General features: G+C 39.2%; 1 long non-coding RNA gene across 1 annotated transcript; it reads left to right on the top strand.

Moving 5' to 3' along the window:
• Positions 1 to 916: 916 nt before the first annotated feature.
• LOC122462620 lies at positions 917 to 2,771 on the top strand. The gene is made up of 3 exons (XR_006285309.1): positions 917 to 1,155; positions 2,424 to 2,586; positions 2,708 to 2,771. It is a non-coding gene; the product is annotated as an uncharacterized LOC122462620 (long non-coding RNA).
• The last annotated feature ends 22,922 nt before the right edge of the window (positions 2,772 to 25,693 follow it).

Below are 25,693 nucleotides of genomic sequence, written 5' to 3'. Positions count from 1 at the left end.
AATTTTTGATAAATTCCAATTATGATTATTGATTATTTTGGTGGTAGCACTTAAAGGCCATAATTAGCAAACAGGGCCCCATTGTGCTAGGCCTTTTGCACACATCTAATAAAAAGAGAATCCCTGCCCCCAAAAGCTTACAGTCTTTGACTCTATAATCTATTTCATTATGAAATGAAAGACTTCCATTGACATCAGTGGACTTTGGATCAGGTCCCAAGACCATAACGGCTCCTTTTGGCTTGGTGTGTCATGACAAGGTTATTGCAGGGCATGAGATGCATATGCTAATATTTAAAGTTCTGCTGTGCCACCGGGGAATGAGTTGAGCATGACATTTCAATATTAACATTGTATTTCCAGGATGTGCTTAATTTCCAATCAAATTTTACAGGTGCTATAACATTCCTGTATTTAATCCAGTAGACATACTGTAAGCTCAATGCTGATTTAGGAGTGTTAGGCTCTGAAGACGGAAGATAGGATTGCTTTCCTATCTTGTTAAGCATCATGTTCAGGGTTGATTTTAAAATGTTGCTATATCTGCTCTTTGGCAGAGAACTTTGGAACCAAATGGGCACATGCTTAAATTGCTTTTATTTGAATTTAATTTAATTGCAGGTACATTGAAAAGCACTCGTGCAAAGGTGGCTTTAGGATTCTAGATAACATTTTTTTTTAGATAGTATGGATAATAAAGTAAATCCAAAATATTCAGTGACATAAGAGTACTGCTTGGGGATATTGAGTCACTAAATTATGATGATTGGTTGCAACTTTACATGTTTATGAATTTTCAGTAAGATAGATCATGACTATTTTCTCTGTATTTCCCATTTGATTTCCAATATCTGCATCCATTACAATTTTTCTTTCTGATTTGCCAGAGAGATTCTGAAATGCTTATGACTAAATGTGCAATTAAGGCACCAATATTATAAGCACAAGAGATTTTGAAATTAGGATGAGATGATAACACTGACATCCAATTTAAATGTCAGCGCTGCTGGAATAAGAAGTAGGACTTTTATCATTCAGTAAAGAACGATGAAATACTGCCGTGCATATTGCTCATGAGTATGAAGCATGATGAGGCAGCATGACTCGATGTACCCAATACTGGTACTTAGGAGCCCTATAATGGATTTTCCCAAGGTAAGTTTTGGAATGATCTGTATGTTGAGATCTTTCAAAAGATGTGGAGTAAATTGTATTATTTTAGCTTGTTTATCAACTTGTCATCATCTCTCCCTGTGCAATGTAGCATTGTAAATCTGACTGACACAGAGAAAGTCACTAAGATCCACTGGCCCGTGTAGAGTTCTAGCAATATTATTATGAAAAATACATTAATTTGTCTATATGGAAAGGATTTAAAGGTTGTTGCATTCATTTGTTACCAGAGACCGAACACTTAATCACACACGGGCTGTTCAGCAAGAAAATCATCTCTTCTTCACAAGTCTATTAACTGCACTTTTACAGAGTCTTGAGAACTGTTTATACTGGAGCATATTAATGAAGATGACATCTAAACTTGATGTATTAGTGCTCAAAAATGTGATTAAGTGCCCTGTTAATTAACTTTTTTTGCCATGATGATTGTAAACCTGCAGTCATATTTTAAAGCCGTCTGTGCTGCCTAAGAAAGGCTGGTAGACTGGTATGACAGGAATGCTGCCAGATAATGATTACTTATAACAGCAACATATAGCCCACCTCAGAACTGGCATAACACATAAAAACAAGTGCTGAAGCTACAATATCATTAGAACAGCATTAAGGAAATGCGTACTCTTTGCCTGTTACTTTTGCTTCCACCTCTGTGGGGAAGACACTGTCTATGGTAACTGCTATCAATTTTGTCATCTATTGTTTGTTACAGTAGTGCCCAGAAGCTTCAGATATGATCAAGCTCCATTGTGTTAGGCACTGCCCAGACCCCCAGTGAGAGACTGTCCCTGCCCTGAAGAGTTTGCAATCTAAATAGACAAGAGAGAGAAAGGGTGAGAGAGGAATTTTTATCATTTCATTTTTTTGCAGATGGGGAACAGAGGCTTGGAAAGTTAAGGGCCAGATTTTCAAAAAAGCTCTGTTCCTGTTTAGGCATCAGAATAAATGGCCAAATTTTTAAAAGGGCTGAGCATGTTGGGAGTTGAGCTTTTTTGAAAGTCTGACCGGGAGTGTCATAATTGGAGCTGCAGGGGGCTGAGCACTCTTGAAAATCTGGCCCTCAGTGACTTGTCCAAGGCCACATAGGGAGTCCATAGTAAAGTCAGGAACTGAAGCCACATTTTTTGAATCCAGACTAGTAACTTAACTGCAAGACCATCCTTCCTCTCATACTGCAAAGCATATTGTTTATATCTCAGTGAGGTTCTTGTGTTTAACTGGGCTGTCATTTGCCTTGGCTGTGTTCTCAGATTTCAAAAGTGTCTTATTCCTAGACCCAAAACAAGGGGAGAGCTAGTGATGCTTCATCAGCAGGGAAAGAGAAGTGCCACTTTATCATATCTCTGTGTGTATACTGACCAGCCAGATACAATGGATGAAACTGGGGCACCCAAGAAGACAGAGTGTGACCAAGTAAGAGACTTCCATTCACTGCAACACTTCATGGGGTAGCAGCCAGGTAACCAATGTCAACCTGCTGTTCCATGTGCAACTACACGATCGATTTACACATTCCATTTGTATTTGTTTACAGTTCTGTATCTTCCATCCCAGGGAGTGTTCTAATCTCTCAGCTGACATTAACAGCAAGACAAAAAAGTGATGCAGAACTGAGTGTCTTTGAAATAAAAAAATGAAATAAGGGGACCTCTTTTATATGTCCTGATCTCACAGAATTTCCACTGAGGACAATAGGGGCACAATGTTGGGCTTGCAGAATCAGGTATCATGGGATATATTTTCCTAGGAAATTAGTCAACTAGCGAAAGAAACAGATCTCTGAGCCAGAGAAGTAGACCACTGAGTGAATGTAGAACTATCAGACTCAGCGTGCACAACGGTTGGCATATTGTATATAGTGAAGCTGATCACAAAATGCAATATGATTCTCAAAAGTTTTTGCCCTACATATTTTCCTATTTTTTGTCAAACTTCTGTTTGAACATTTTCTTAGCAAAGCTAGTAGTGAGACACAGATGTTGGCTTTCTTTATGTTGCGTTAGTGAAAATACAATAGAGGAAACGCTAAGGTTGGTACTTTCAGAAAATAACCTATTAAATTAATCTCAACCAAATAGATGATAAAAAGGCTTAGTTGAAATGTATCCTTTGGAGCTGTAGTCCTTTCTTTATTACTTTTCTTATTCCTGGGTTTCAGTGTTTAAGAAATGACATTCATTTCTACTACCTTTGATAATTTTTGGAAATGCTTTGCTTTTGTTGAACTACTTTCACTGACAAGACCACTCTAGTAATGATTGTAAAACATTTTGTCATCGCAGTTCTGGAACATATTTCACAACCAAGGGAATATATTAAATCCACTCTACCTCCGTGCATTTGCATTCTGCAGTTATTAATGAGTTAATGGTCTGTACAATTTTAATGACTAGAACATAAAGGAAGAGCCAGGAAAGGATATTAAAGGGAGTGAAGCCCATGAATGAAGGCTTTAATTATACTTCCATCTTCAGGTCATTAGCTGCATAACTACCTGTGGATGAACTGATAATTACTCTCTCGTGATACCAGTGAATTTGCTTTACATATTAAATATCATTTCATCATTCAGTTTGGATGCGTACAAATATTAACATCCTTTCTACGAATGATTAAAATCACTGACAACAGGTGTGTACCAAAGGAAGAGAGTGCAGTCAACACATACGAGTGTAACTCCTCTCATGATACATAAGGCTTCAATTTGCAAAGCCATCTCATTGGATCTTTGACTTCCCATTAATTTTTCTAGGATGTGGGCATCTAAACCCCTTAGACAGCTTGATAAATTTCAGCCAATATACTCTTGGTTGTTCATAAAAAGGGACAGCCATTCATTGTTAGTTATACTCTTTATTTTTGGTGTATGCACAATTATTATTTTCAAGAATTCAGAAGTGTTTGAGGTACTTCCAGTGCATAGTTTGTTTCAGAGCTCAAGGACTGACAGTTCATAGCATCTCTGGGCTTGCCATGTCAGTTCGGAAAGTAAACACATTGCTTGAAACCTGGCACCTAATTTCTTGAGCTCCAGGACCTCTTTCATTACAAATTAAACACTGGGTGTGCCCCATAAACAAGTGAAGACATGTATTCTTCCCCAATAAGCTTATGCATTCACAGACATTTATATAATGTAATGCAAGGATTATATACATTTATTATTATATACATTTATATAATGTAATGCAAGGATTATACAGAAAGGTCCCTTTATCATAATATGAATACACATGAGCAATTGGTTTCATTATTTATTATATGCATTTTGGCAGTGCCTCTGGGCCAATCAATAATGGGATCCCATTATGCTGGCAAGGTATAATGATAGAATAACAGACAGGCCTCACCTCAAAGAGTTTGCAATCTAATATCAGCTAATCCTGTACCATGAAGCCAGGACTACACATATTCATCAGTTTCACATTAGATCTCCTGTTACCATAATGTTGGGTCTACACTCATGAAGTAGGTTATAGTGGCACTTGACATGTTCTGCTGATTTTATATCAGTCTTTTACACTTGAGTTCTGCATAATAAAAATTCCACAACCTCGAGAAATCATTATCTCTCTCATATGTAATAGATGAGTCATGAGACACAAGTGCAAATAAGAAATCAAGATGTGTTTTTCAAAAATAAGGGAAATTCCAGCACAAAACTGTTAGCATGGATTTAAGGTTAGTAGACGCAATTCATAAGAACCACAAATATTACAAAATTGACTGTTTACAATGTTTTTGTAAGGATTTTGTACCATTACATTACTAATTTGAGCTCTCAACACTAATTTCACCTCTTTTTTATTTTTTTTCTTGGCAATTCACACACTAGATTGAAGAATAAAATGAAGAGCCAGCAATTGTCTCCTAGGTTACTGAATTGAATAGAATTAGCATCTCATATTTGAGGAATGAAGGCATATAACATTAAAAAGTTGTAATTTAAACCATATGCTTGCAATCAAGATAATGTATGCTCTTATTTCTTTTATGAAACAATAAAAAAGTCTGCAGTGACTAAATGATACATTTTTATTCTTTTAGGATTTTCTCAGTTCTAGTTTAGCATTTTATGTGGCTATCAAGAGCTAATGGTCAAGTGAGGTCTGTTTTCTGACCAGCTTGTGTTAATTGGGAACAAATCTGCTAGGTACCATCACGCCATTTAACTTTCCTTTATGATCAATTAAAATAGACTCAAATGAGGTTACACCCCTTATGGCACTCATGATATTCCAGGCCTTTGTTTCCTTTTGACTTTGACTATGTTTTTCTTAGTTATTAGCTGAGTTTGTACCTGGAAGAATAAACTGTTGTTGAAAAAATCCACATGCAATGAACTTTTGAAGCTACATGCCAGTTTTAAGAAACACAAGTTCAAAATTTATATCAAGCCTGAAACAAACTGAGTGGAATTATAGGGACACTGTCAACTTTAAGATCATACTTCTGTCTGAACATTTTTACCTCCTCTTATTACAAGTACAGTCATTTTAGATGTTAACAGAAACTGATTGGTGAAAAATATATTCTTTTTTATTTCCATTGGTCCATTTGACTGTAGTTGGTGAACAGTCATTTTCACTGTGTGGTCAGTTAGTCATTTCCCCCTGTCTGTGTGATTTATACAGCATTAAGAGAGGAAGAAACATTTAAAGCTGTAGGAAACTGTGACTGTAAAAACACAAACTGTGGTAGGGAAAGAACTCAAAGTAGGTGTAATACCTGGTATTACTTCTAACTCATTTTGTCAATGTGACAAGATTGCAAGTTGATTCATTCAAAATGCCTGAGAGTCATGATCAGAAATATAGGGACTCAGGCCCAGATCCTCAAAGGTATGTAAGTTCTTAACATCCATTGATTTCAATGGACGGTAGGTGCCTCAGTACTTTTGAGGATCTGGGTCTCAGTGAGTATTTGATAGTAAGAGAGGACTGGGAAGAAAAAAATGGTGAAAAGGGAAGAGATGATAAACTTAGAAACAAACTCCACGTGTGAATTATTTATTTATTTTTTGAAAAGACACACAGTTAGATGGCCAGTAAAATATTATTTTGAGCTAATAGAACCACAACAGTATCAAGGGGATAATATATACATCTAATATTATTCTATTGTTACAGTTCACTAGAGCTATTCAAAATAATATCTGCTTGTGAGCAGGTGGTGTTCCCAGCCAACTCTTACACACCTAACACCCTGTGCAGGCTCAAAATTCACCATCTTCCTGGGGATCATCTATATTAACATGAACAACAGACTCCTGCCTAAGTCTTCTCTCCAGGTTTGGCTGTTCCTAGGTGCACTTTTAGGATTGTTCAGCACCACATGTTAAAATCCTCTGGCCAAAGACCATTCTAATCTCTATTATATCCAGAGTGGTTGAACAAGCCAGGGAGTTAGCAGGGCTCAGTTAACATCTCCCTGCAAGGTTCCAGAACCTGCTAAAAGAAGAAGCCAGCTACCCTATTAGGTCTTTTCTGTGCTGAGATTTGTCAGAGGTATAATTCTCAACGGTTGCAGTTCCACCAAAGGTCATATCAGTGGAAGCTGTAATGTAGACATGACTCAAAAGACATTAAGCTTTTTTTTTTTTTTTTTTTTAAAAACCCATCATAGAATCTAACCTTGCTTTGAGCAGGGAGAGGTGGCACATGATGGTAAAAATGCCTGATCCTGATCTGTAAAATAGCCTTCACCAGTGCTAACCTGTTGGGCTGACTAACTGGGAATTAGAGGTGTAGGAAACCAAAGCATAGACCCAGTTTTACAATGCAGTTGGTGCAGCCATCAGGTCTCCATGGTTTTGCACATTCAGATTTTATTGTGATAGGTTAGGTAAGTAGCTCTCACAATCCACTCTGTGGAGCTCCTTTTGGTATTCCATGAGACCACCCAAACAGACAAAGAATGTGGTAGGGAAGATAGGAAACAGAGTTGGGTAAATTGAGTAGAGCAGATACTCTGAGAAATGTATTCCAGAACATAGTCTCTTTTTTTACTTTGCAAATGTTCCATGGGCAGACTTTGATTTTTACAGATTTGTTTATATGAAAATAATTGATTAATATTACTGTCAAAAACATATTTCAGCCTATGGGTGGGCAGCTCACAAACAATCCACAGGGATTATTGCTTCTAATATTCACTCTTCATAATTTATTACTTTCAATAGGAGCCAGATTTTCAAAAATGCTCAGTGTGTTGGGTACTGGGCTTTTTTTGTTGTTGAAAATCTGGCCCTTATTTAGATGCTTAAATTGGAGCTGAGCTCTTTTGAAAATGTGTCAATGATAGAAACATGATTAGAGGTCTCAAATTTTGTGACTCCCAGCCCCCTGTCTTATGCAGTCTACCATGATGCTTTTCTTCCAAAGATATGGGTGCTTTCACTGTACTCCAGAGGGAAGACAACTCCAACCTATAGCTCTCCACTGATTTTCATTGACTTGCATGGGAGTTCTGCAGACCCATACGAAGGCGTGGTTCATTATTCCTCTTATGATTCTTATTCTTGGCTTCTCAAGCAATGTTTTTCCCAGGAAACTTTGACTGGTCTGCTTGAAGATTTATTTTTGCTCTTTTGGCTTATCCATTGTTGTTATATACATGTAAATATATGCTGTGTCTACTTCTGTTCTGTATCTCCAGCAGAGTTGAGTGGTTTTTTTGTTTTTGTTTTTGCATTTCTGTTTACGCAAGTAGTTAATTTTGGATGTAAAAATGAAAGATCTTTCTAGATGAGTAATTTTTCACCTACTTAGACATTTAAAAATACTAATGACCATGTCCAGAAGCTGTAGAAAGAAGTAATATGATATTACTCGGGAAAAATGTTGTAAGTAATACTCCTAAACTCAATTTTCAGATGTATTTCTGTAGGCCAGAAACTTACTTGGGGGATTTCACTCCACTAATGATATCCACAAATAAATTGTTTTCATTAGCAACAGAGTGTCTCCCAAGCCTTGTGAAAGAAGGGAGATAGTCTGTGAAAAATGTAGCCTCCTAAGTAGCATGCAGGCTAGAATTTCAAAAAGTTAGGTGTGAAAAATGTGAATGCATTTGCTTGCCTAAATTATGCACACAAATTGAGCAATTTCACATGAAGTATTTCCTATTAATTGTACATGCTACTACATAATTTGCAAGTACAGTTATGAACATATTTATTTTTAAATCAGGCCCCATGGGAAGCGAGGGGGCTAGCTCTGTAATGTGCACAGTATGGGAGGAGTTAGCAGGAAAGATATGTGATTAGACGTATTGGGGGACTTCTGGACAATCAGGGCTTCTGGAGGTTCTGGCTCAGATAGTATTATTCATGCAGGCTCCCAGGGGAGAGTGCTCTGTGGAGAAGTAGCTTGCCATCCTGAGTGAGGATACAGCATACACTCCATTCTGCTCTGGCTAGCTGAGCTGATCAGTATGGAGAGCAAGACCATGGCTTCAAGGTCACACTGAGACCACTTTGGCAGTTAGTGCACACAGAAGCACAAACAGGGAACTGGACCTGGGCTCCCCAGCTGCACTGTGGCCATCCCCAGTTGCACCACCTGCTTGCATAATTACAACCTGCCCCATTTTTCTTGCTTAAATCGCATCGGGTATAAAGTAGCCAGAGAGTTCCCCAAAAGATTTTAGTTACTTGGGCTTCTTAACATTGTTGTATCTTTGTGAAATGTGTTAATTATTAGACATAAATCAGAGAAGTGTTTTCCTATAAAAACTGATCTCAAAGAGTCTCTGAAGACTAATTTATCATGGGGATTTTTGTTCAGTGATTCAGCAAGTGAAGCATAAGAAACACTAACACACAAATGTTTGTGGAGCAGGATCCTCAGCTGTGTAATTCCAATTAAATTAGTGCAGCTACACCAATTTATACCAGCTGCGGAGCTGGTCTAAGAGATGCAGAATTTAAATGGGGCCACATGATCCTCCCAGCATTTGTGTATCTGGGGTGTAACAGAGAGGCCTGCCCCATTAAGGGCCAAAGACCTGAGGCTGGCCAGCCCTGTTCACAACTTGGAAGTGGCGGAGAAAGGGACAGATGTTCCTTATAACAAGCTGCAGGAGAGGGGGAAACTGCAGAGAGAAGTTGAAGGAAGGGGGCAGGCTTCTTCAGTAGCCTTTGGAAAAGGGACACTCTAGGTGGGAAGCCCTGGGAACTGTGGCTGGGTAGAAAGCCCATGCTGGAAGTTTTGTTTTGCTTTTTATGAGTTTATTTGTTGTTTGGACAATACCTGGAGCCCAAAGACAAGAGCTAAAGACTGATTTCGGTGTGGCTGATAATTCCCCAACGCGGTGTGGAAGGGTTGTAATATATGTGGGGTAAATACATTTTAAGAAACAAGTTTTACTAAGCTCCATACTGGTGATCAAATGGAGTAACTTAATAATATGTTTGAAAAAACATACTGTCAAAGAAAAGGGCTAGTATAGGCAAATACCCAAAGACATGGCCACACCTTACTAGCATAATTTCAGAATGATAATTTTTGGACCAAGTCTTAAAAGTTTATATGGCAAACACCCAACATTCATGTGCCATCTGGGCTTGTGCACATGAAGGACTGTGTGTGAGCAATTCCCCTTCTTATGCAATTGCACTGGACATTATTTAGCAGGGCCGGTCACATTTTTTGAACGCTGATGATATTTTTGGTTGAAATGTCCAACTTTCCCATGTTTTGACCAGCTCTAATTGCTGAGTGCACACATGTTTAATAATTTGAGCCTTTGAGTTTCAAACTCCTCGGTGCCAAAGGTAGTGGTGGTTGTGGGTTTTTGTTTTTGTTTTTTTTTGCTGTGGACACATATCCATCAGATGCCTGACTGAGACCAAATCATCTCACATAGATTATATAGTTTCACTAGGTATTCTCCCCAGGGGTTGCAATGAAGCAGTCACAGAGTGCCTCTATCACCACTCTGCATCCCGGGAAGAGAATATTCCTTCCCCACTCCACTTCTTACTGAGGGCATCGTTTGTACCTTCGTACATAAACCACTGGCAATGCTGCACAATTCAAAATGATCTCCCTGGGTTCTTCTTTTTCTAGACCTGGAAAGTTTTCTTTTTTTGTTCATCCCCTCACTACACAGTTGCCTTTCACTGAGACCCCTGTGTTGATTTGAACTCATTTTATGATCATTAAAAAGGAAACTGCATTGTGTGGATGCTTAAATCATGTATAGTGCATAAATTCCCTACATTTAAGACATATGGGATATAAGAAGGTGTGGATGCTCTAGCATATGGCTTTTTGTTAGGATGATTGGTATCTCTCATATTGCCTTTCAAATCAACCTTGGATTTAATAAAGAAGCAAAAAAATGTACATTCATGAGTCCCAAGATTAGAGACTGGAAAGAAACCATAGGGCAGCATGGCTTGAAAGCGAAGTACAGATAGTAAATATAAGCTGCCTCAGGTTAGACATTAAATGTTATATGTCCAATTTAATATTATTTTTGTAGTTCAGACAAGGACCAGGAACATGCACTGCATGAGGGGATTTCAACAAGGACATCAGGGGTAAACTTGATTTTTGCAAAAAGTATCATTATGGGATCTGTAATAACCCTTGAGACAGGAAGAACATCTGTTTGTCATCTCAGTGTGGTACTACATTCAGCCCTAAAGAGGTAAACTATATTATCAGCTTCCGAGCACCATGCTTAGAGTTTTATAGATGCCATTTAGGACAGGGAGAAAAGGATGCAAAGGGGAAGCCTTATGATTTAAGGAGCAGCTCTGTTTTGTAATTTAATGCAATATGAGTAATAATGGAAGGCTGAGCATGACTCAGCCTTTCCCACACCCCCAGCTAACGTTGCCGGAGCCTGCCTGAATTCAGACTCTTAATAGCTTTGTCCTTTTTTTTCTTTTTTTTTTTTAGTGCCTTTCATTTGAGGATCCCAGATCACTTTACAGGCACTAAATAATTAAGCCTCACATCCACCCTGTGAGGACAGCTCTTATTACACCTGTTTCTATAGAGGAGGAACAAAGCGGTTTAGTTACTTTCTCCAAATCACACAAGGAGTCAGAGGCAGAGCCAAGAACAGAGTACAGGGGTTCTGGCTCCCAGTACCATATGTGAACCACTAGACCATAATCCCTCCCTGGGATAATTTTGGAGAGGATGTGTGGCAAGAGTATTACATGTTAGGATTTGGCTTAATGATTCTGAAGAGTTCAATTTAAGAAAAAGCATTAAGTATGAGACTTGCGATCTGCAATTGCTAGCAGCAAATATCTACAATAGCTGGTGATGGGACACTAGATAGGGAGGGCTCTGAGTTACTACAGAGAATTATTTCCCAGGTGTCTGGCTGGTGGGTCTTGCCCACATGCTCAGGGTCTAACTGATTGCCATATTTGGGGTAGGGAGGAATTTTCTCCCATGTCAGATTGGCAGAGGTCCTGGTGTTTTTTTGCATTCTTCTGCAGTAGGTATGGGTCACTTGCAGGTTTAATAAACTAGTATAAATGGTAGATTCTCTGCATCTTGAAGTTTCTAAATCGTGATCTGAGGACTTCAGTAACTCAGCCAGAGGTTAGAGGTCTATTATAGGAGTGGATGGGTGAAGTTTTGTGGCCTGCAATGTGCAGAAGGTCAGATTAAATGATCATGATGGTCCCTTCTTACCTTAAAAGTCTGAGTCTGAGATTTCTGGAGAAACTACAACCTGCCTTGTACATTTATCTCTGCAATTTTGCATGCGCTATTATTCATTTGCATGTGTATGCAAACAGCATTTGATTAAGTGCACAGATCAGATACATTGCCACTTTGCATGTACAAATCCTATTTGTGCCCTAATGGCTGCAGAGCTGCAGGTCTGTGTGCTTGGGTGCACGGAAATGTGGCTGCAAATGTAAGTATTGATTCAGCAAAGCATCTCTATTCAAGAAAACAATTGAACATGTGCTTAAGTTCCACTGATTTTAATGAGAATTAAACACGTTCTTAAGTACTTTCCTGTATCAAGATCTTAAGGAGGGTGTCTTAAAATTTTCCCCCACTGGCAAAGAAAAATAATGATAATAATTGAAGACAGACAGATCCAACCTCATTGCATACAGGAGAACCTTACTAATAGACAGACTATGCTGACATACAGAAAAGAAGCACAGTTCCTAACACTAATTCTCTGTCCCCCACACCTCACTCCTCTGATTATTTCAAGAGAATGTATTTGTTGTCAAAGGTTTGGATGCTGGCAGAAATGAATGTGACAGGAACCAAAGTCGCAGACTGTAATATTCCCCAGCAATAAGTCATTGCAATTAAATTGGCAAGCAGCAGGTATCACATTAGCCTGTGGATGAACAGCAAGCTTTTGCAAACTGATTAAAGTATCTGTATGATATTCCCCCCCTTTCCATCAATGGGAAGGGAAACACTGTTTATAATACCTATGCTAACTACTGACATATTGCAGGGATTAGACTTTAAATGAACTAAGTGATTGTGAAGCCAAAGATGAATGAAAATTAATACAGAACTGGAGAGATGGTAGATTTAGTCCTTTCCTCTTTTATTAGATTTGTCTGATCTATAGGAGCCAGGAATTGTAGATGTGGGTGAACAATTACAGCTAAAACAACCAGTTATCTAACCATTCTACCATAATGCAACGTGAATCTGAACCAAATATATTTTAGGTTTCAGAGTAATAGCCGTGTTAGTCTGTATTCGCAAAAAGAAAAGGAGTACTTGTGGCACCTTAGAGACTAACCAATTTATTTGAGCACAAGCTTTTGTGAGCTACAGCTCACTTCATCGGATGCATACTGTGGAAAATACAGAAGATGTTTTTATACACACAAATCATGAAAAAATGGGTGTTTATCACTACAAAAGGTTTTCTCTCCCCCCACCCCACTCTCCTGCTGGTAATAGCTTATGTATAGTGATCACTCTCCTTACAATGTGTATGATAATCAAGGTGGGCCATTTCCAGCACAAATCCAGGTTTTCTCCCTCCCCCCCACCCACAAACAAACCCACTCTCCTGTTGGTAATAGCTTATCTAAAGTGACAGGTTTCAGAGGAACAGCCGTGTTAGTCTGCATTCGCAAAAAGAAAAGGAGTACTTGTGGCACCTTAGAGACTAACCAATTTATTTGAGCATAAGCTTTCGTGAGCTACAGCTCACTTCATCGGATGGAGAAAACCTGGATTTGTGCTGGAAATGGCCCACCTTGATTATCATACACATTGTAAGGAGAGTGATCACTTTAGATAAGCTATTACCAACAGGAGAGCGGGTTTTTTGGGGGGGAGGGTGTGGGGGGGAGTGGAGAAAACCTGGATTTGTGCTGGAAATGGCCCACCTTGATTATCATACACGTTGTAAGGAGAGAGAACACTTTACATAAGCTATTACCAGCAGGAGAGTGGGGTGGGGGGAGAGAAAACCTTTTGTGGTGTTAAACACCCATTTTTTCATGATTTGTGTGTATAAAAACATCTGCTGTATTTTCCACAGTATGCATCCGATGAAGTGAGCTGTAGCTCACGAAAGCTCATGCTCAAATAAATTGGTTAGTCTCTAAGGTGCCACAAGTACTCCTTTTCTTTTTGCAAATATATTTTGAGATTTAGTTCATTTAACTTTGTTTGGTTCTGAACTAAGAGTCTGTGTATCAGTAATGTTCTACTCTTTTTGGTTCTGATCAGAGCTCCCTGAAGCCAACAGGAATCTTTCTATTTACTTCAATGTGCTTTGGGTCAGGGCCTATATTTTGTTTTTGTGCCTGCCTCCACCTTTGGGTTCTAGCTGGATCCAGCTACGAACACATCAAAGAACCAGGTGAGAGGCTGGCCTCCTAGTATTGCCAGCCTGAGTGGAAGCCATCAATAATACAAAACTGATGAGCGAGCCTTTCCTTTGAGATTTCCAGATGAACTTTGCAGATGTAAGATGCACCCAGAGCAGTGGTGGGCAACCTGCGGCCCGCGGGCCGCCCGCGGCCCATCACAGTAATCCAGCGGCGGGCTGCGAGACAGTTTATTTACATTGACCATCCACAGGTACGGCTGCCAGCAGCCCCAGTGGCAGTGGTTCACCGTTCCCGCAGCTTCCATTGGCCAGGAACGGCGAACCGCGGCCACTGGGGCTGCTGGCAGCTGTGCCTGTGGACAGTCAATGTAAACAAACTGTCTCGCAGCCCGCCACTGGTTTACCGTGATGGGCCACAGGTTGCCCACCACTGACCCAGATCGTTCCAGTTAGGTTTAGATATCATATTGAACTTTTGGGTGTTTCGCCATATTTCATGGAATCTGGAGTCTTCAGTGCAACACAAACTGAGGGAACAGGTAAAACTAGAATCATAGCATCATAAAATATAAGGATTGGAAGGGACCTCAAGAGGTCATCTAGTCCAACACCCTGATCAAAGCAGGAGCAATCCCCAACTAATGAGGTCTAATGTGACTTAAATTTCTCTAGAGATTGTTCCTAAAGCAAAACAGTCAAAGCATAATTATAATCTTTAGGGTTTCTCTGGGGAACATCCCTGATGCCAGAGAACTTCCCTGCTAGGTGCAACGCTAGTGCAAGGTGCGTTCCAGCATCCAGGGTGGTAAGAGTGTGGCTGGGACAATCTATGCCATAACTATTCCCAGGGGTACCACAGCTGTCTTGGGTAGCTGGGAAGAAGTTACGAAAGCCCTCAGGTTTTAAAGCAGCCCCGGCCATCCCAGGATCTTGGGGGAGAAAGCTGCCCCTGCTCAGTCCTTATGCTGGGCTCTGCATTGGTACTGTGTTGTCCATTATTCAGCCAATATATGAAAATTTCCATTGACTGTACTGAATGCAGCCGATGAAGTGAGCTGTAGCTCACGAAAGCTTATGCTCAAATAAATTTGTTAGTCTCTAAGGTGCCACAAGTACTCCTGTTTTTGTTTTTTTAATAAGTGTCATTCACTGAGGGAAGCATTTCTCTCTCTCCTTTTTACTTGTTCCGACTTAAAAAAAAGTGGGGACAAGAAAAAAGTGAAAGTGTTTTTTCTCCCCAACAAAATGAAATCAAATTTTCATTTGAAAAATTTTCATTGAAAAATGACCAACCAAACAGAATAACAAAATACTGATTTTTGATTGAATATTGATTTTCATTAAAAATGGGTGGTTTTTAAACGAAAATGAAAATTTTTCACTAAAAATTTCATTTCTTAAAAAGGCAGTTTTCATCAGCAAAAAAGGTTAAGGTAGAAACATTTTGACCAGGATTAATAAAGTGCCAATGATGCTTCAGGGAACATTGTTTGGGTTTAGGTGCTTATGCAACACTGACTGTCACTATGTCTCTTCCCCTGTTATTATAATCTAGCATTAAGATTGTGTATATGAAAACATAATCTTTTTCTCTGAAAGTTTATCTGCTTTTGTTACTTATTTTTCCCCCATCCCTCCTTTCAAAGTCATTATCCTCATTTTGTAATGTTACAGTTTGTTGCTGTACAGATGAAGAACTAGAATGGCAAAGGAGAACATTATCTATAAAATCATCTCTGTTGCTACCGCAGTTCTTCATCTGCACAGCAACAAACTGTAATGTATATACATTAGAAATCAGGATGAGGTGGAATTATGTGGTTTGAAGGGAGAGAAGATTATTTTAAATTATGTCCATTTGTTAATTAGACTTCAGGGAGAATGGTGCAGGATGGGTAGTCAGAGGATTGATTTGCATTTCAAATAAATCAGGGTTAATATTTATTATTTTTTGAACACTGAAAGCATGATTGGTGTTGTACAGCGTAAGGAGGAGATTACAGTCTAAATTTGTATTAATCAGCATGATATTCTTTTGTTTGGCTGCATTCTGTCAATTTCTAGAGACAAAATTCCAGCTCTGGCTTTGTATTTTAATTTATTTTTGCATCTTATAGTGAGCAGGAGGAAACAGACACACACTTGATGCAAGCTGAAAATGTGGTCATAGCAATAAAGTGAATGAGAAAGCTAATTTTACAGTAAGCAACTTGAGTTAAATTCTCATTAGTGTCCAGAGTCCCTGAATTTTTTTCTCTTCTTTTTTTAAAGGTGAGAGCTTGCTTGCTAGCTGAATTTTAACAAGATTTTGCAGCTGTGTCCATATATGTATAATTTCTAGAAGTCAGATTCCGAGCAAATTGTAGGTAAGGTAGATCCCTAGCTGAGAGATGTCTTGTTTTTTTCTGGTTGTACTTTTCAACTAGGAGTTGTAATGAAGGAGATGGCCCTTGCCGTTTCACTTTCTGTACCACTACGAAGAGAGCCAAAAAAAAAAAAAAAAAGCATATTGATTTTCAAGTCTGAAAGTCTTGCCCTCTACTGTAGTTGTGTTTGCTCCGTTCCTGCAAAATACCAGATGCCTCTATTGCAAAGGCCCAAATTTCCAACAAAACGAATGGATTTATTGTGACAACTTTATGTATGTGAAATGGAAAAAACAGGGGCAATGTGGTTCCCCCATCTAACTTACTTCAATGCAACTTGGCATGCTTGCCTGCTCTGGGTTAGTGGTGAGCAGATTCAAAAGGATGCAGGAAAGTTGAGTCTGCAGCCCTTTGTCTTACAGTATGCAGCCGGCACTCAGAGCACATTCCAAGCATTAGATGACATGAGCAGCCTTACTCCAAAATGGCTCAACCCTGCTATTTAATATTGGAGTGGATGAACAAGTTCATTTGAGCCTTGTCTACACTAGGAGAATTACTGACTGCTGACTATGGGATGGGTGTAGCGGAACATGATTTAACTGCAAGTGTAGACCAGGGCAAACTGTATTCAGCACATATGCTCAAACTTTGCTCCATGCCTGACTCTCAGAAATGTTACATCTCTCTGTGTGTGATTTGGAGATTAACAGTCTGTAAAGTTGAATATGAGGGGATTTAGTTGATTTAAAGAACAGGATTTTGTCCTAACTAGTAGGCCTGGCTCCCGGTCAAATATTGCCTGTATCAAATCTACCTTTTGAAATGATTACAGGAAGCTGTGGACCCCATCATACAGATCAAGTAATTAATTTTTTCTGCACCAATGTATTATTTGGGAAGTAGTACAGTAGTGGTGGGCAACCTGTGGGCCGCATGCGGCTCCTCAGGGTAATTTGCTGGTGGGCCGCGAGACAGTTTGTTTACATTGACAGTCCGGAGGCACGGCCACCCGCAGTTCTCAGTGGCCGCGGTTCGCTGTTTCCGGCTAATGGGAGCTTTAGGAAGCGGGGGCCAGCACATCCCTGCAGCCCACACTGCTTCCTGCAGCTCTCATTGCCGGGAACGGCGAACCGTAGCTGCGGGCAGCTGTGCCTGCGGACAGTCAATGTAAACAAACCGTCGCGTGTCCTGCCAGCGCATTACACTGATGGGCCGCAGGTTGCCCACCACTGTAGTATAGCATCCTAGGCAAACTTGGCTTCAGAAATTAATTAGGCCTATAATTACATGGTTGTAAGGCTTGAAAAACTGTACTCCTTAAGAGGGCCTTGAAGGAACTTTGACCTCTCTTTATTCAGGCAAAAACATATTGGCCAACATAAACTAAGCAGTGATATTTAGGTGTTGATGAACAATGGTGTGTTGTGCCATTTTTTGTCCTGAGATAACATTTTAATTGACTTTTGAGCCCTACGGTATATAAGCTTGTTCACAAAGTTAATAGAAACAGCCACAAAACATAAATAATTGATGTGCTAACTAAGCTCAATTAAATAACTGATTCCCTTAAAGGAAAAAGAAATTAAGGGATCATTATACATCTTATCTGGAAATAAACTGGCAACTTTCCACCTTGAATTCCCTTTCAGGGGATTTCCATGTGGCTATTTGATATCCTAAAGTGACTATGATTTTTATGGCAGGTTTCAGAGTAGCAGCCGTGTTAGTCTATATTCGCAAAAAGAAAAGGAGTACTAGTGGCACCTTAGAGACTAACCAATTTATTTGAGCACAAGCTTTCGGATACATCCGATGAAGTGAGCTGTAGCTCACGAAAGCTTGTGCTCAAATAAATTGGTTAGTCTCTAAGGTGCCACTAGTACTCCTTTTCTTTTTGTGATTTTTATGTGAAGTCTGATTCTCAAAGATTCCTGTACATTACAGATACCCTGGTTCATTAAAATTTGTCTCACAGAAGGTACATTATTCATTTTCATAGCTTCATTTATTGATTTAATATAATCAGAAATGGAAGTTTTTAAAAGAATCAGATACAGTATGCAAATATAAATGTTCATCGGCTCTAAATTAGAAATATCTCTAAAATATTTGGATTACTATAAATCCTAAAGCCATGCTCAGTTCTTCTAGACTTTTACCTAGAGAGATGGGGGTGCATTGCTGGAAGCTGATGTCATTTGTATTTTTTGTAAATGATTTAGAGTGGAACAATTTGTTTTGCGTAGTGTATTTTTTCAATGGAAAATCTAACCATATTAGACCCAAAACGGCAAGAAAAGCCTTAATCTGAAGGCTTGTTTAGACAACTCACTGACTATAGTAGGCAGATGGCTATGGAAAGCGTGACATCAATTAACATACATGTTAGATGTCAATAGTATCTCGAGCAACTAATTCATAGCTGTCTAAACAAGTATAAAAAGTGCTAAAATGTTGCTTGCCTATCTCATACAGCAATGGGGACATAACTATTAAAGAACCGGCACCCATCTTGAGTGAACAGGTCCTGTTCTGGGGGAGATCTCCCAAGGGTATAGATCTACATCTTAGGCAACGGAGGAGTAGCAGAGTCATATCATGCTTCTTAACCCTATGAACTTTATCCTCTTGTTACACTGCCGATCAGACCTTCCACCTCTGGGGGCAAGAATCAACTTTTATGTTCTAATATTTAATTAATTACACATCAGCTGCTATGGCAGTGACTCTCGTGCCTGCTCTCTCTCTCTGTGTCTGGATATCTTTTCCACAACTACTGGAGACCCCAGTTTGTCAGGTCAAATGCCTAGAGACAAAGGACAAAACTTCACTCCTTTTATGCTCCCAGTTGTTGACCTGTCATCCCTGAGCTGATTTTAGGGAATTCTATCATGCAGGATTAAACTGCATATCCTATTCCAAAGCATGTTAAAATGTTTTAAATAGTTAAAATAGAAGCCATTAGAGGTGTACTGCAAGTAGGGGAATATAAAATATTAATAAGTATTTGAGATAGGCTTTACAGTAACTTGAGGCCTAGTAAGGCTTGTTAGTTTAAGTGTTACTGTTAGCTTAAGTGTCGCAGGCCGTTAGCATGAGTGCTTGACCAAGGCCTGGAAATTTAGCAATAAGTATCTTGGGACAAACAAGTAACCATGAGATTAATCACATTATGGTGTTGGAAATACTGGGCAATGTATTGATGCAAATATCTTATATCAGCAATTGGAACCCCAATGATGGTTCCCTGGAAAGCCACACATGGAGAGGGATCAAAGGGCAATTTAAATACTGTCAGCAGACATAGATGGATTTACAGAAAAGAGGTCTAAAACAAGATATATTTCCAGCCACTGGTGGGCTCACCAGGGCGATGATATGCCAGAAGCCTGGATTATCACATCCCATTTCTGATGGTCTCCACTTACTTTTCCTTCCATCTTCTTTTCTGATACTTCTGATGGTCTCCGTAAGATTGTGAGTATGCACAATGCAGGGGATTGTTTTGCTATACTTATCTTGCTTTTCTGTGATTGCTATTACACTTGTGTGTATTTAAGTACTAAATAAAGTCCTCATGTCTCTGTGTGATTCACCGTTCTCATCTCCAGTAATAAATTTACATAGGTGCCTGAATAAAGAACGTGTTGTTAGTGACTTGTGTAATTTTACACTCTAAATTAATCAAAGGCTACACAGTTTAAGCATTAAGGTCCTGATCCAAAGCCTATTGAAGTGAGTTGGCTTTGCACCAGGCTCTAAGGTAAAGGGTCTCAGGTGAGCCCAGACACACTCCCCCATGGCTGGTTTTCCCTACAACCCCAATGATAAGGGCAGATAATTCTCTTCAGGGGCAGACGTTTAACTTCCTAGTGGAAGGCCTATGTATCCAATCTAGAATACATCACAAAAGAAAGCAGTGATGAAAATAGCTTTGTGACATTTTGTACAAGAGAGGTGAATGCAGGGGCAGAGATGCTGTCAACAATGGAGATTGATCATTCAGTGGCTACCTCTGTACACTGTACAAACCTCACATTTCTTTTCTCTATGCTGCTGTACTTCAGTATACCCACAAAAAATGTAAAGTGTATGGCTGCCTGCTTTCTCTTTGCTGCTTCCCAGGAGTGGCATAAGCAGAAGAACAGATGCTCCCTACATCTCAGTCTCAGCAACATCAAGGTGCAGGGAGAATGGTTGGAAGAGGCTACATCATAAAATTGAAAAAATGAGGAAAGCACAATCTGCTTCACATTTTTGGCTGGTTATCTGATTTCTGCCAGTGAGGAGAAAGATTGATTTTTACTCTCATTAGCAGATAATATTGGAAAACATCAGCACGTTAAATGTAATTCTGCATCTGAGCATAAGCTTTCATCACTCTGTAGCCACTATGGGCCTAAGCCTGCAAAGTGCTGAGTTCTTCGTCCAAGTTGCTGAGCCCACACAGGAACAGGGAAATGCCAAAAAAATACCCATCAGAAAGCCCAAAACTTGTTTGCAGTGGTGTTGTAGCCATGTTGGTCCCAGGATATGAGAGAGACAAGGTAGGTGAGAATATCTTTTGTTGGACCAAGTTCTGTTAATGGAAGGTATAGGTTTCCAAGCTACACAGAGATCTTCTTCAGGTCTTCTTTGAGTTCTGGGTAGCTCACAAGTACCTTCTGCCAACAGAAGTTGGTCTAATAAAAGAGATCACCTCACCCATCTCATCACTTGCTGTAAAAAAATTGATCCCCCCCTCGCCCCCCCAATTTTTCCAAATTTCAGTCTACTCAAGAATTGGTCAAAAGATGGAGAGAAGGGCAATTCTTAAAAATCTAGTTGAAAAATGTTCCCATTTATTTTTCAAATTTTGAAAAATTTGAAATGTTAATTTTTCTAAACTTTAAAACTTCCAACCAGCTCAGCGATTGGTAGGTTTGGGCCTTATCTGCTCACTCTAAGGCTGGCCCTACAACCTGTTGGCTCCTAAGCTTTGTTTGTCTTTGATAACTGAAAGTTCTTCACATGAAACATTTCTGAGTTCTTGGTATATGTTTCACCAGCCATTGGACACATACCCTGCTGCCAGGCACCCAGCAGATCCCTGATTCACATTTTCACATTCTCCCAGCAGAATTAACCTTGCTCATCAGTCACTGAAGTCAATGAAGGGTCACCTTCCAAGAACCCACTCAGCAATGCATGGGCTTAGCACCAACTAGTAGCAACAGATTTAATATTAATGTTCATAGGATCTTAATTTTTTTCTTTGTAAGCTTAAATCCTGGTAAGTAAAAACAACTAATTAAACATTGAGGTCACTTTACAGAACTCTTGGTGGAATATGACAAAATACAGGACTTATGAATGACCATAACATGGGCATTCTGAAGTCCAGCAGTCTGAAATGCAAATTGCAATATATCAGCTGTGACCCAAGAACCCCTTAAATCCAATGGGCAAAGGGATTATAGTAATATCCTGATTCTGATATGTGCATTCTGGTTCACCAAAGAACGTCATTGAGATCTTGAATGAAAGCTGGGGTCACACTGGTCATTGATATAATTGTGAAATGTATGTACAGATATTATGTAAGGAGTTATGTTTATATATACAGAAAATATGTTTTAAAGTCTCTGTCAGAACAGAGGTGAAAAACAGGTTTTCTTCCAGACAGGAGGTAAGATATGTGTATCTCTCTATTGGGATGTAAATTAAAAAATTGTAAGCTTATACAATGGATGACATCCATATTATACAATGGATGACAATTTACATACAAAGTCAGAGGTTAACGAAGAGATGTGAAGTCAACAGGGAATCAGCCTAAAGGAAAAAAAAGCCACAGGTGTTTATGCTATCTCTGAATACAGACAATGAACTTGGAGGGAGGGTTAATATGTAGGAGGTAAAGAAGACACCTCCCCTCCCCTTTCACCCCCTCTGCACCTAGGAAGTAAAAAGACAGCATGTTTACATTCATGAAAATGGGATCTCAGCCAGCCTCAGTTAAAAATGCTGAAGAAAACTTTGGGTGAGACAAAATTTGTTAGACAGGAAATTAACCTGTTAATGAAGTTTAGTGTCTAGAAAGCACATTATGATTTTGTTTTATAGGTAACCATTTGTTTCCAATATCCTTACTGAGTATCACTTGAATCTTTTCACCATAAATATATCAAGTGCTATGATGTTAAGCAAAATGGTAGTTCTGAGTTGAATCTTGCAAACTGATGTGTGTACTATTCTTCTGCAGACAGCTGACCTGGTACTTTTCTGAGTTGCCAGTGACAGGGTCTGGCTATCAAAGGGAAATACTTCAAAGGGACTTGGAGACTGGGATGCATCTATTGTTAAAGTGTAAGACAGAGTAAAGTCTGGCATAGTCCAGAGGAGAGTGCTTGATTGGCTAGAAGGCTGGGGGTGTTAGGAAACCGACACCCAGCCATGCACAATCAAAACACTACTACCCTGGAAACAAGGTGACACACAGTCCTGGGTACCCCTAGAACCATCAGATTGGCTCACAATTTTTTAGATGAAAAGTTGTATTGTTGTTTGTTGTTGGTGTTGCAGTTGAAACTTTGGGTCACCTGGAATGAGATCAAGGCCCCATTGTGCCAGGTATTGTACAAACACACAGGATGAAATCCTGGTCCTATTGAATCAATAGGAGTTTTGTCACTGACTTCAGTGTGGCCAAGATTTCACCCATAGTGAGAGCCAGTCCTTGCCCCTAAGAATCTGCAGTTTAAGTAGACAAAATAAAAGGTGGGAGGAGAAACAGAAGCACAGAGAAGTGAAGTGACTTGCTCAAGGTGACACAGCAGGCCAACAGCAAATCCAGGAATAGAATGTAGGTATCCTTGTATAAGTTACTTACTAACTACACTGAAGATTTGGGATTACTCTCTGCTCAGCAGTGGAGGCCGAATTACTCACTCAGGCCAACATCACTTGTGATTGTGAAGCCATCTGTATTGCATGAATATAAATTCTGTTCTCTTCTGTACAGTTATAGCATTATGGGACTGGCATGTTCCACATAGAGAGAGGGAAAGTGAAACACATTACTGTCTTTAAAAAACAGGAACAGTTTTCTGGCAACATACAAATGACCATGCATCCAGAAAGATAGATTATTTCATTTTACTCCTGCTGACATGCAATATGTCAATTAAAAGATTAACATATTTTTTAATTCAGCAGATTGATTTTCACTTTGCCTTATTTTAAAGTAATTCATCGTTGTTTGCTGCCTGAAAGAGACGTGATATGTTTATTCATTGTCTAGTCGAAAATGGTGATTGCTGTGTGAAGCACTTACTTCCAGTCTCTTCGTCCTCTCTAATACTCCTTCCATAAACCAGTACCACTGGCAGCTTGTGCATTACAGAGGCAGAGGAATGCAAACAGCACTCTTGTTTTGTTACTGACTCATTGCATGACCAACACTGGGTCAACATTTTCAGGTTTAGGTTCCTAAAGCTGTGCAATGAAATTGGGCAGTGAAATAATTGATCCAATGTTCGGAAGTGCTGAGCTCCTGCAGATCCCACTGAAGTTTTAGATACCTAATGATGTAATTAGGTAGATAACTTTAGGCACCTAAATTTGAAAATGTTGGCCTTAATCTCTACCTCACAGGACTATTGTGAAGATTACTCTATGTTTCTAAGGCCTTTAGGATTACTTGGATGAAAGGCTGTTTAAGTGAAAAGAGAGAGTGGAAACAACAACAATAATAATATATGGTCTAATATAGGAATATTTGTTAAACAGATCAAAAAGCATTCTAGGTAATCAGTAATATTATAAACTACACAGATTTTTAGGGCCAGATTTTCAGCCCAGCCATAAAACCATTCTGGTGCTCACAATTTTGTGAGCACAAACAATTGCAGGTACATTTGTGTGCCCACAATTATTTCCAGGTGTGGTTTATAAAATTAATAGTGATGGGGCATTTTTCACTTGCAGATCCAATGTCCTGTACAGAGGTGCAAGTACTGCCATTTTTCAGATCTAGAAGCTAATAAGAGAAGTGACTTCCTTCAGGTTAATTGGTAACCCAATGGCACCTCTGGGAGTAGAACTCAGGTGTCCTGACTCAGACCAGAGGCCTACCCACTCGACCACACTGCCACCCTATTTAACTGGAAGGAAATTTTTCAATGAAAATTTTTACATGTAAAATTATAAAATGTTCCTTATTTTCCAGTCAAATATTTATCATTTAAACATCTAAGACTTGATCCTGTAACCAGTAATGTCAGGGACAAAGCCTTCACTGATTTCAAAAGTGCAGGACTCTAAACAGTTGTTTAGAGAAAATCAGATAGTATCTAAATGACCTGAACTGCAAAAAATTGTAGTGTCACCAATGACAGGCTGAAAAACACACCAATGTTGGATGATCTGTCTCTTAGTATTCCTCTTCTCATAGCAGTAGTTAAACTAATGAAGAATCTATGCCTGTCACTTCACTTAGGTTCCATTAGAATCAAATCTCTCATTTAAAATGTGGAAACCTGAGCACAGAAATTGCTCAACAACTGACTACCCATTTTGATCAGAACCATACTTCATTTCTGAAAGCAATTATTATGGTTCTTGACAAATGTAATATTCTTGCTGTAATCTTATTAATAGTAGCAGCAGTACTAAGACAAGTTGCAGTCAGGATGAATTTACTGCCAAGGCTAAACTATTTATTTTCAATGATACTCATTTTTCAAAGAGCAGATGGTTTAATTCTCCAAACCAGCTGCTAATAAATAGCATTTGGAAAATCAGAGGTGAGGAATTAAATAACAATCATATCCACCCTTGAAAAACAAAAGTTTTGGGACAGGTATGTATTTCTTTCTCAAGTGGATTTTTATCTTTTGACTACAGCAAAGAGACTGGGAACTATGCAGTGCCTAAAGTGGTATAAAACATAAAGAAGGTCAATGTAAATAACCAGCTTTTCAAAAGCAAGCTTTGGGGAGTGTAATTTTGGGTGTTGAAAATGTTGGGTGGATAAATTTAGATAATCAGGATACCCAAAACCTTGGAGGAGTTTGCCATAAATATAGTGATATGATTTGCACAAAGACTTGAGGTTAATATATTTATTTGTCTGTACTGGAGTGGGGAAGGGGAGAAGTATATGGGAATACTTAGTTGAACTGTATCTCAAATGACAGGTTTCAGAGTAGCAGCCGTTGTTAGTCTGTATCCGCAAAAAGAAAAGGAGGACTTGTGGCACCGTATGCTCAAATAAATTTGTTAGTCTCTAAGGTGCCACAAGTCCTGCTTTTCTATTTTGTATCTCAAATGTATCTTCAGAAGAAAGGTAAAGTTTTTAACGGCCA

Source organism: Chelonia mydas, chromosome 13 (genome assembly GCF_015237465.2).
Source record: "Chelonia mydas isolate rCheMyd1 chromosome 13, rCheMyd1.pri.v2, whole genome shotgun sequence".
In the NCBI taxonomy this organism is placed as follows: domain Eukaryota; kingdom Metazoa; phylum Chordata; order Testudines; family Cheloniidae; genus Chelonia; species Chelonia mydas.
Note: the sequence above shows the minus strand (reverse complement) of the source record. Positions and strands in the feature narration are given on the sequence as shown.